At 34.8% G+C, this 12,160-nt stretch overlaps 1 long non-coding RNA gene and 1 pseudogene across 1 annotated transcript; both read left to right on the top strand.

The window, feature by feature from the left end:
* The first annotated feature begins 8,502 nt into the window (after window positions 1-8,502).
* Window positions 8,503-11,499, top strand: LOC120215138 (annotated as a pseudogene).
* Window positions 11,500-11,513: 14 nt separating this feature from the next.
* LOC120215306 lies at window positions 11,514-11,777 on the top strand. Its single transcript, XR_005524931.1, has 2 exons — window positions 11,514-11,563; window positions 11,644-11,777. It is a non-coding gene; the product is annotated as an uncharacterized LOC120215306 (long non-coding RNA).
* The last annotated feature ends 383 nt before the right edge of the window (window positions 11,778-12,160 follow it).

Here is a 12,160-nt window from a genome sequence, read left to right as displayed (position 1 = left end):
CCACATCTCTCCATGGTTATTGAAGCTTCAGCCTCTGAGAATCCCATTTTTGTCAAGTATAACAGTTTACTCTCTCATCAGAATCAGAATTCATGATTTCTCGATATCAGAAGAACTATCAATATATGTGAAATCATCCTGAAAGATCGCTTCATAATCATGAGTTGTTATCAGAATCAACATGTTGCATGGGTGTAGATTTTTGATGCTTGTACCATTGTATATGTATCTTGCCATTGCATCAGATTTGTTTGCATAAATTGGTTTTTCTCCCACAGAAAAGTATATTTCATATGGCCTTCACTGAATGATAAGCCCTGTGTCAGCTTGGAACGATTACCAAGCTATTTTTACTTCACTGTCTGACTAAATCCCTCCAGATACAGAAAATGGTCACCTCATTCAGAAGACACATATCTCAGACATTTCTGTTAGAATGATTGAATACTTCTTAGTTTGTGATAACATGAGAATTTCAGTTACTTGACAATATTATTGTTTAGTGACACCAGAATGAGAGTATTCAAGATAAATAGATTTGGGCACTAATAAAGCTACAAGTACCTACAACAATTCATTGTCAAAATTGGACCTCGTGGGGATCATGACATTCCAGTCAAACAGAGATTAAGAGTGAATCAGATAAATCTAGAGGACATCTTGAGGGCCCATTTCAACAGAAATAGAATATTGGAGCATTTTGAAGGCTCACAGCAATATGAATATTTGGGCATTCTTGGAGGCTCATCTCAACAAGAAGTAATGTTAAGCACACTTTTAACATCTGTATCAGCAAATATTGGGGCATTTAAAGCTCACTTCAGACAGATCCATGTGGGACATTTTGAAGACTCAGATTAACAAGAAGCAATATTGGGGCATGCTGAAACCTTTTTTCAAACAGAATCAAAATGTTGAATATTCTGATATTTATCAGCAAAATGCTGGGGCATGCTGAAAACCCATTCAATCAGAATCAGAACTGTTGATGCATTTTTGAACGATCGTATCAGCAATTGTTGGGGCATGCTGAAGGCCCACATCATCATCTGTCAAGATCATTGACTTGAAAAATATTTCCTATGAGACGAAAGATATGAAGAATGAAATGGTGCAACAGTGACAGTCGAACTGACTATACATAATTGCTTCGTTCATCAGCAGTTACATTATGATCATGTTTTGACAATGTTACTCAGCAAGTATGTTTTCAAAAACCTAATATTCTTAACCGTATGACAGTGTGTTCTTTGATAAACACATTACGGTTGCATAATAAGATGATCCTCAGGCAGACTACTCGATCCAGGGATCAGTTCCTCGGACCTCAAAATCTGAATTTGGCCTTTTTGTGTCGTAATATTGAAACATTTCTTTGAGATTCCTGTCAGTTAGTTTCAACCATACTGTTAGGGTTACGAAGCTGTTTTTCACATCAGTTTTGTTGATGACGTTAAAGAGAGAAGCTCAAGTATATTGCTCTTTCCCGATTGTTACTGGGTTATCATTGCCAGCTAGACTAACCGAGTTTTCATCTATTTGGTTTATCATGTGCGTTTCCCCATCATCAAGAATTCTACGGATATCGTTCTGTACATGGATCCTATACTGAAGTGTTTCTATTTTCTACCATGCTCATGACGGAAGAAACGTGATCTGTATCACACTTGCCTTTGCCCTAGATGATATCAAATCAGTTGGTGTCTCTATTTAATTCAGCACTAGCATATCTTGTGGATTTGACTAATTTTTTTGTCATACCAACACACACTTGAATCCCCTGAGTTTTGTTCTCAGTGGTCTTGTGACGTTATTCAAAAGCTTTGAACATTAGGCAAAGAGCGTAAATGATTGAGAAATCTTGGCAGAAGCCACAGTAAAGGATGAATGTGTTGTCAAATGTTTTACGAACATCTGAGCAGAAGCCACAGTAAAAGATGAATGTGTCAAATGTTTTACGAACATTGAACAGAAACCACAGGAAAGGATGAATGTGTGGTCAAATATTTTATGAACATCTGAGCAGAGTCACAGAAAAAGATGAATGTATTGTCAAATGTTTACGAACCAGTGATTATGGTGTTGAACCAAGTTGCAATCATATGGTTTCCATTTATTGATCCAAGATGAAATCTGTCTTCTTCAACCCCAAGATATAATGAAGATTTCTTTCCACAGAAGGGAAGCAGAAATTTTAACAATAAGAAACTAGTGGAGCCAACTATGGTTGAACTACAAGTTGTTGTTAAGCATCTCGACATGATATTAGTCCAAGTTGCCTTATTCGAGATCTGATTATATGTGGAGACATGAAAGGAATTGGAATAAATCTTCTTGTGATTTTCAAGAGTTAAATTAGAACAGACTCTACTCTCCTAATTAATCCCTGCTGAGTCAGGCATATCTACATCTACACTCTTCAAAGATGATAGATTCTCTTTTTAAAGATGAAAGCTTTATGGGATTTACACACAAGTCCAAGCAAATAAAGTTGGTTTTATCCAAGACAAAATCGGGCATCAAGGTCATAATTTTGACTACGACAAGAGTTCCACAAGTGAAACATTTCTTCTAAGACTTTCATGAAGCAAAGAAGACAGCAAAGATACAAGTTGATCAGATGATTGCATGAATGCAAGCTTGATAGCATAAGTTTCTACACTATCTAGAGGTAATCCTGGCAATAAATGATGAAGTGAAGGAAGACCAAGTTCACCACTTTGAAGTCAAATGAAGATTGCATCAACATTCATGCATTCATAAGAACATCATTTGCACAATAGACAATGCATTACATTGATACATCTGAGTGCATTCAACATGAAGTTTTACAGATCTTCGGAAGAACAAGAAGATTCATGGTAAGAAATACCTTACAAGAAGAAGGTATTCAAAACCGTAATACAGGAATCACGCAAACATCTGAAGAATAGATGGACGTAATCCACAAAAATGAGCATTATTTTGAGATTGGGGCATGTAACCTAATCAACATGTTATTTTGAAAAATAATGAGAAAACGATTTCCATAGTTTCTCATTCAATCTTTTCTAAAAATGAAATTGTTGAAAAGTAAGAAAACGATTTCCTTAGTTTTTTTTACTTAGTAAACTATTTCCCACATCTGTAAGTAGTGCATGATGTTTCCAAAAGCTTCGGGAGCTTTTTGATGTTTTCAAAACCTTCGGTCATCTGTAAGCCCTTCAGTGCATGATGTTTTCAAAACCTTCGGGTCATCTGTAAGCCCTTCAGTGCATGATGTTTCCAAAAAGCCTTCGGGAGCTTTTTGATGTTTTCAAAGCCTTCGAGTCATCTGTAAGTCCTTTAGTGCATGATGTTTCCAAAAAGCCTTCGGAAGCTTTTTGATGTTTTCAAAGCCTTCGGGTCATCTGTAAGTCCTTCAGTGCATGATGTTTCCAAAAAGCCTTCGGGAGCTTTTTGATGTTTTAAAGCCTCCGGGTCATCTGTAAGTCCTTCAGTGCATGATGTTTCCAAAAAAGCCTTCGGGAGCTTTTTGATGTTTTCAAAGCCTTGGGTCATCTGTAAGTCCTTCAGTGCATGATGTTTCCAAAAAAGCCTTCGGGAGCTTTTTGATGTTTTCAAAGCCTTCGGGTCATCTGTAAGTCCTTCAGTGCATGATGTTTCCAAAAAAGCCTTCGGGAGCTTTTTGATGTTTTCAAAGCCTTGGGTCATCTGTAAGTCCTTCAGTGCATGTTTCCAAAAAAGCCTTCGGGAGCTTTTGATGTTTTCAAAGCCTTCGGGTCATCTGTAAGTCCTCAGTGCATGATGTTTCCAAAAGCCTTCGGGAGCTTTTGATGTTTTCAAAGCCTTCGGGTCATCTGTAAGTCCTTCAGTGCATGATGTTTCCAAAAAGCCTTCGGGAGCTTTTTGATCTTTTCAAAGCCTTCGGGTCATCTGTAGCCCTTCAGTGCATGATGTTTTCAAAACATTTCTATCCTACTCAAAGAAGCCAAATGAAAAAATATGTCTTTTCGTCTTTACTCTATTCTTGTTAACACAAGGATGAGCAAAGAGGGGCAGCTGTAGACATCATTTTTTCATTTAAATTTATTATTATATTAAATTTATTATTATTATTATTATTAAAATTATATTAGTATTATTATTATTATAATAATAATAATTATTATTATTATTTATTATTTATTAATATTATATTATATTATTTAATGAATAATTACAAAACTGGAAGCCCATTTACAAGCCCAAATACCAGGCCCAACCAGAACCGACCCATACCCAAATGGAAACCCTAACTGATTTAGGGTTTCAGCTAGGGTTTTCAAACCCTAGCCCCAGCCGCCGTCAACATCATCAGCCGTTGGATCTGCAAGATCCAACGGCCCAAAAGAGTTCCAGATAGGTTTCAGCTAGGGTTTTCTAACCCTAGCAGCCAGCCGTTTCTAGATGCCTCCAGCCGCTTCCGATGAGGTCCAGGTGGTCCAACAGATGCTGCCGACACTCCAGAACGTCGAGAAGCTACCCACGTTGAGCCTATGGTGAGTCACCACCATAGCTATGGTGACTCACGGGCCCATCTCTGGAACCGGTCCAACGAGAGCCTCGGTGGTGGCTATAAAAGCCACCCCACCTGCAAGAAAGAGAGACAGCCACAGAGAGGAACGGAGTACAACAGAAACAGACGAAGAAATAAAAAAAAAAGGAGATACGAGCAACAACCAACAACCAGACCAAACAGAAACGAAGAGAAGAAAGAAACTTACCCTTGGAGCCTTGACCACCGTTGGAAGCACTAAACATCGCCGGAGAACAGAAAATACCGAAGGTATTTTCGTAGATTTACTCCGATTAGGAGTCTTTTAGGGAAAACAAAGACCGGAATCGGTCTTAGGGCATTTAGATCTACGCTTTGGGGTTTTTGGTGAATTCCGACCACCGTTACGGTGGCCGGCGGCGGTGGCCGGCGGCGGAGTACGGTGGCCTATGGCTGCCGGTTTCCCTCGGTGAGGGAAACCTAGAGAGAGGCGAGAGAGAAATCTCTCTCAGTTTGAGAGAGAGAAGAAGAAAGAAAGGAGATGATGCTGGCCCTTCGGGCCAGCCAGCCTAGGGTATACCCTCTCTTAAACGGTGTCGTTTAAGGAGGACCTGTGCGTAATTATAGAAAGGTTAAATCCTTTCCACGTCCTCTGAATTTGTAAACTTTATATTTTAGTCACTGAACCCAATTTTAGATCTTTGTAATTTGGTTCTTTAATTTTGGATTTATTTATTTTAGTCCTTTCTATTAAATAATATATTAGGATAAATACGTATTTAGTCCTTAGTTTTAATAAATCATATTTTAATCCCGAGTATATATTTTTAATTTATTTTAATCTGTTATTCAAATTTTTTTATAATTATATTTTAGTCACCAAATTAATAATAAGGAAAATAGCATGTTTAATCCCTATAATTTTAAATAATTAATTGTGAATTAGGTATTTAATTTTATCAAATTATAATTTAGTCCCTAAGTTTAATTTTTATTTACAAGCTTTATTTTTTATTTCATATCATGTTTTAATTGTATTTTAAACATTATTTAATCATATGTTACTTTTATATACTTATGTTCATATATTTAATTATCATTACTATTATTATTATTATTCTTTATTAATTATGTCAATATATAGTCTTATAAATATATATAATATTATTTATTTTTCTATTTTCCTATTTATAAATTTAATTTTATAAATTACTTTTAAGAAAAATAATCATATTGGATATTTATTTATTTTAATATCAAAGAAAAAAGTTGTCTTAAGGTACCTAGAAGCTCTTTTCTGATATTTTTGAATAAATAAATATCTTACTATATTAAAATAAAAGGTTTTTGATATTTATTTTTAAATATTAAAGAAAAGAGCTGTCTTAAAGCACCTAGAAGCCCTTTTCTGATATTTCTAAATAAGTAAATATATTATTTATGTATATTAATATATTTTCTTAAAATTATTTGAAACAATAGAATTATGAATTAAATATATCTTTGAATTTTTAAATTTTCAATAATAGAGACAATTTATAATTAAAAAGTACCAATTTTGGGCGTTGTAGGGGTGCTAATCCTTCCCTAAACGTAACCGACCACGAATCCCTTTTTATTAATAAAAAAGAATGAATTTTTGGTTAAACGCAGATCAGTTTATCTTTTAACTGATGTTTTCTTAAAAACTCTTTTAAAAGATGATTTTTAGGTATTCGACCTACCTGACCCAAAAGGCCGATGGCGACTCCAAATTATTTAAAAAAAAAAATAATATTTATTCACATAAATTTTCCCGCCAAGTATAATATTTTCGTGCCCGGACGAAAACCGGTTACGACAAAGAGTAAAATTGAATTGCTCCTTGTTGTAAAGTTGACAAATGAAACCATCATTTTGTTTTCAAGCTCTTGAATGATCGTAGCTATATTAGAAAATCTAAACGGTTAAAGGTTAAGAAATAGAGAAGAAAAGCATAGCTTGAAACTATTGATTTGACTATGAAAAATATAGATCCAATATGTGATGATCTTGACCCAAAAGGTTAGATTTGAAAAGTTTAGGAATCAATTCAAGTGGTGGTTTGATCCTAGAACGAAAGAGTCATCCAAAAACATCAGTTTATGTTCAGGGTTCATAAGATAATGGAAATGGTAATGCATTTAGGATGTTTTCAGTTAAACAAACACTGAATTTATGTTCAGGAGAACATAATAAGTCTGGTAAGAAATTTTAAGACTCATAGTTCATTGTTGATGTGATCAACAGTGGTCGGCATGTTAGTTGACCACGATGAGCAGTGAATGAAATTTGGACAGAAGGAGAGAAAATGAGAACAATAAAAGAAAAAAAAAAATAAAGAAAAAACATTGGCTTTATAAGGAAAAAAATGATGCAGTTTTAGTATAAATTTGGTTTTTTTTTCTTTTTCAAATTCCATTGTTTTGGTGTCGTATGTAATGTCATAATATCATTAGTTATTTAATGAAAAAATGACTAAATAATAGTTATTTGAAAGTTAAATGATTAAAATGAAAAAATGAAATGATGAAAGAGAGTATAAAAAAGTTAGTGATGGATTTTGTAATTTACCCTAATTATATTTATAAAAGTATCCACCAACCTTTTCCCCTACTTCTAATTACCACGTGAGAAAGGGGAAAACACACACACCTTCATAGTTTCATTTCATTTTTGCCTCCGACCATTTTTAAATTATTAAATTTAGTAATATTTTATAATAATGTTTGTCCAATCTTCTTCTATTCCATAAAGCTGCAAACTATTCCTTGTGTTGTATTTGAGCTTCAAGTGATGGTTCTCTCCATAAGCTCTGCATTTTTCGCTCTCTCATTACAGAGTCAGCTGCAATCTCTGCAATGAAATTTATAGTACTCTCACCTTTCATTCCTTTCTCTATTGCACGTTTTTACATCCAAAAGCAAGTTAGAACAATATGAAGACAAAGTTAACTTGCAGACAATCAACTCAAATACAAAGTCAAAAGCTTTCGGAGTGGAAAACAATCAACTCTTTACTTGCAGACAAAGAAAATGTTAGCAAATAGAAGAACTAAGAAGTAAGAACAAGGCAATGAACTGATCTTTATACGGAGAGAAAGATATTCACATTATTCTTTGGCGTTTTAGTTTGAAAGAAAAGAAATCAAAAGAGAATGGTGAGAGTAATGTGGCATTTAGGTTTCTATCTTAGGATATGTCAAGCCCCAAGTTCATTTGACAGTAGTTTTTTATTTAACAATACTTGCATTGTGTTGTTATATGGTGGTAAAGGCTGTAACCCCGTTGTCAAACACGTGAGGCAGCAGATTATGTATATGTATATATGGTTACTATATTGAACTGATGAAGGCTTTACTTGAAGGTTATAATATAAATCTATTTTAACCTCATTATGAATACATAAATGAAAAAGACAGACTAATGGTATATTATATAAGGTTTATGATTATTAAATAAAAAATGAGAAATTTACTGTCTGGTCTTATTACAAGACACAGTCTGAATTGGTTCTAAAATGGAGAAAGTAGTATTTTTACCAGTAAGGATAATATCATAATTTGTTGAAGAAGAAGAAGAAGAAGAAGAAGAAGAAGAAGAAGAAGAAGAAGAAGAAGAAGAAGAAGGTCTTTTGTTTTATTTTCTGAATGTCAATTCAGACTTTCATCGATCAGTTAACGGGACGCCAATTCATACTTTCATCAATGAGTTAACGGGTTAACGGTCGATAGATTAAAACCGAACGGACCCATAACAAAAGAATTAAAACCATTTTCTTAACCGATGACCAAAATTGGTCAGATCGAAAAATATAAGGGACTATTTGTAAATTTACCCTAAAATAAAAAACATTTCCACTGTATTTTGATTTGTAATTATCTTCTCCACCCAGGTTTTTTGTTTTTCTAAAATAAAATTCCATTTCGCTCCCATATCCCCACCTTCGACAGAAACCTCTGCAACTAAAATTCTAGGGTTATCTGTAAAGATTTTTACTTCAAACAAAAGGAATGGCCTGGTCTCTCTATCAGACCGAGCGTGCTCGTTCTCTCTCCTTTCGTCGACCGAATCGGACCACCCAATCCTCTTTTAAAACCGAGCTCAATTTCCGATCACCGATCATTTCTTTGTGGTTCATTATCCGTGGCCAAGTTCTCGTTCAAACCGGGGTTCTTGCCCGATCCGGATGCTTCCGAGGGTGCCATCAGAGAGCTGTTTACTAGAGCAGAAAGCTTTCTCTATACGATAGCTGACGCCGCCGTTTCGTCTTCAGATACGATTACTACCACCACTGCCACTACTACTAAACAAAACAATGACTGGCTTTCGGGAATAGCCGATTCCATGGAAACTATTTTGAAGGTAATTAAAAGTTCATTTTTCCCCTTTTTATTGATTTTTTTTCTTTGAGAAATTATCAACGTTGTTTGGGTTAATTTCGTCCAGGTTTTAAAGGATGGATTATCGGCTTTGCATGTGCCGTACGCTTATGGTTTTGCTATTATACTTCTGACTGTTATTGTTAAGGCTGCTACGTTTCCCTTGACTAGGAAGCAGGTTCGTTGTTTAAGATAAAACCAAACAGAACAATATAACTATTTAGGAATAGAGGATCTAATTATCCATTCGGTAACTCTTCATTAATATTTTGGGTTCATTTTTTGAAAAACAAAATGAAATTGTATATTTCTTAGAGAAAAAAGAGGTTTGGGTTTTGCCAGTTGTTCTTATTTCCTGTTTTTGAGCGCAGGTAGAATCTACAATGGCCATGCGTTCCTTACAACCGCAAATAAAGGCTATTCAGCAGCGGTATGCTGGAGATCAGGTAAATTTTGCATATTGTTTAAAGCAGGGACGGTTGGCTCTATAATTATTAATTAATTAATCTAACTCATATCATAATTCTAGATGTTGATTATGATAAATTATTTGATGCTCTTGATTTGGGGCAAAATAAAAAAAAACATAAGAGGGTATTAATTTAATGCTTACATCTTTGGATTGTTTGCTGTTTATTTTTGGCAAATTGAAATTGTTTTAATCTTTGAGCTACTTTTCTTTTGTATTTGCAGGAGAGAATTCAGCTTGAAACTGCTAGGTTATATAAACTAGCTGGGATAAATCCATTAGCAGGTACTGATAATACATCCTATTCTCATCCCCACATTGCCTTAATAAATTCTGCATAACTCACTATTTTAATTTCCTAAAGCCTTTTGAATTCCCCATACTTTATTTTAGTTATTGTTTTCATTCTTTTCATCTGATGAATCTTTACTATAGTTCCTTATGTTCTATCTTAGTTGTCAGGATTTTTGAAAGTTTTGGACTTGTGTGTGAAATTTAAATGCTGGAATAGCAAACTTTAAGTAATAGTAAATGTAATGCCACTGTCTTCTATTTTGATTTTCTTATGGTCTTTGCTGATGTGGTACGTCAAAAGCAGTTCTGCTTAAAGCAAAACAGAAAGAAAGAGGGTCAGATTTATCTTTGCGTCTGTTTTCTTCATGATCTTCTTCTAGCATTATAACACCTTTTATACTTTTGAAAGTTTGGACTTGTGTGTGAAATTTAAATGCTGGAATAGCAAACTTTAAGTAATAAATGTAATGCCACTGTCTTCTATTTTGATTTTCTTATGGTCTTTGCTGATGTGGTACGTCAAAAGCAGTTCTGCTTAAAGCAAAACAGAAAGAAAGAGGGTCAGATTTATCTTTGCGTCTGTTTTTTCATGATCTTCTTCTAGCATTATAACACCTTTTATACTTGATTCTTGGGGGTGACACTGATTATATGTACTTTTCATTGTTCTCTCCCAGGATGCCTTCCTACTCTGGCCACAATTCCAGTGTGGATTGGCCTTTCGAGCCCTGTCAAATGTGGCAAATGAGGTAGCGTGCCATTTTGTTAGTTTTCTAATTTTAACATTTGCTCTCCAATCTCTTATGTTTAATCAAAGTTGCATCTAGGGACTCCTCACCAGAAGGGTTCTTTTGGATACCCTCTAGCTGGTCCAACTACAATCGCTGCTCGACAGAGGGCGTGTATATCTTGGCTTTTCCCATTTGTTGTAGTGTTTGATATTATTTGCAACTACCCTCTTTTTGACTATTAAATTTAATGTTCATGTCTCTTGCTTGATTGTGATTTTTTTATTTGACAAAGCTGGTGTTTGTTCTGACTTTGGTGGTATGCTTCTTTTTGTAGGATGGACACCCACCCCTGGATGGTCAGATACATTTGCATATCTTGTGTTGCCTGTTTTTGCTGGTTGTCTCGCAGTACGTCTCTGTCCAAATCATGCAATCAGCTCAGGTCAGTCATTCCATGATAACTAGCGTGGTTCTATGTCGCTTCTTTTATCTATTATTTAGCTCACTACTAAATACCTCAATTCACTGCTATTTCTTTTGTTAAAAAACAATATGTATATATTTGACAAATTGTTATTTTTATGTCCCTTCTCTTGTTTCTGTATGACATACCTCAAAAAGATGTAGGCTACATGTGACAAACATGATAATGTGCTGAGTCACAATGTTTTCCTAGTTCTGAACATCTGTTACCAACTTGGATCTGAAGAAATTATCTCATTTATGTACAATTCATTCTGCTCCTAATTTTAAGAAGAAATGTTAAATCTTAGTGTTTATCTCAGCCACAACAATGTTCATCTTGATTCTGAGATTTTTTAATCATGATGTTGCTGGACTGGAATTATTGTCTAATCTTTGTTGGGAGAAGTTGACAAGTATTATTTTTGCATATAAATACTGTTATTTGTTGCTTTTCAATATTTTAGGAAGCATTAATGAGGCATAATTATATTTGCAGTTAACAAACAATATTAGTACCCAACAAGTATGGCTTCAAGCTAGGAGGTGCAAAGAATCCAGCAAAGCAACTTATGATGATACAATCAAGGATGAGCGAATCCGCTTGAGAAATCTCTCTCTGAATTGATGCCACTAGAAAGGAGGCCAAACAGAAGTAAAATTGACGCTAGATGGGCTGCGTCCTGGGATAGGTACTGTTTGAATTTGCTTATTTTCGAATGGCCTTTCTCAGAGTTGTAGTTTTCTCATTCTTGTGTTCCATATCTTCCAGATTTAAGCAGCTAAAGGAGCAAGAGGCAAGAAGAAGACAACAAAGAGAAGAGCAAGGATGAAAGCCCAAGAGGCAGTGGATAAAGCTGATCAATTGACAAGTGAGGGACATGAGGTCGAAGGTAGCATCATTGATAATGAAAATGGTGCTGGAACTCGATTAAGCATTGAAAACAAAGAAAAATATCAATCCATTGCTGGCCAAGGTGCCTCTAATATAGGAGTCGTGAATGGTGACATCTCTTGTGGGACTTGAAGGAAGATCAAAAAGGCTTCCTCATTTAACAAGAGCAGGATTTTCAGAATATGTAAAGAAGTATAATGATGGTTGGCTCACAAAAAAATTCTTGAATCTTGTGCTTTTTCCCTAGAATGGAAAGAAATTTATTTAAAGTCCCTTTTCTATTTCATTAGTAATCATTGTTCATTTTCGCTAGCCTTTTGTTTTTGTTAATCTCTTTTCTAATATAGTGATATTTACTGCGTCTCAGGAAGCAGTAGAAGTATACACCAGTACA

The sequence above is a fragment of the Hibiscus syriacus genome, unplaced genomic scaffold (assembly GCF_006381635.1).
Source record: "Hibiscus syriacus cultivar Baekdansim isolate YM2019G1 unplaced genomic scaffold, ASM638163v2 tig00110114_pilon, whole genome shotgun sequence".
Classification (NCBI taxonomy): Eukaryota; Viridiplantae; Streptophyta; class Magnoliopsida; order Malvales; family Malvaceae; genus Hibiscus; species Hibiscus syriacus.
The sequence above is the reverse complement of the archived record's forward strand: the minus strand, read 5'-3'. Positions and strand labels throughout refer to the sequence as shown.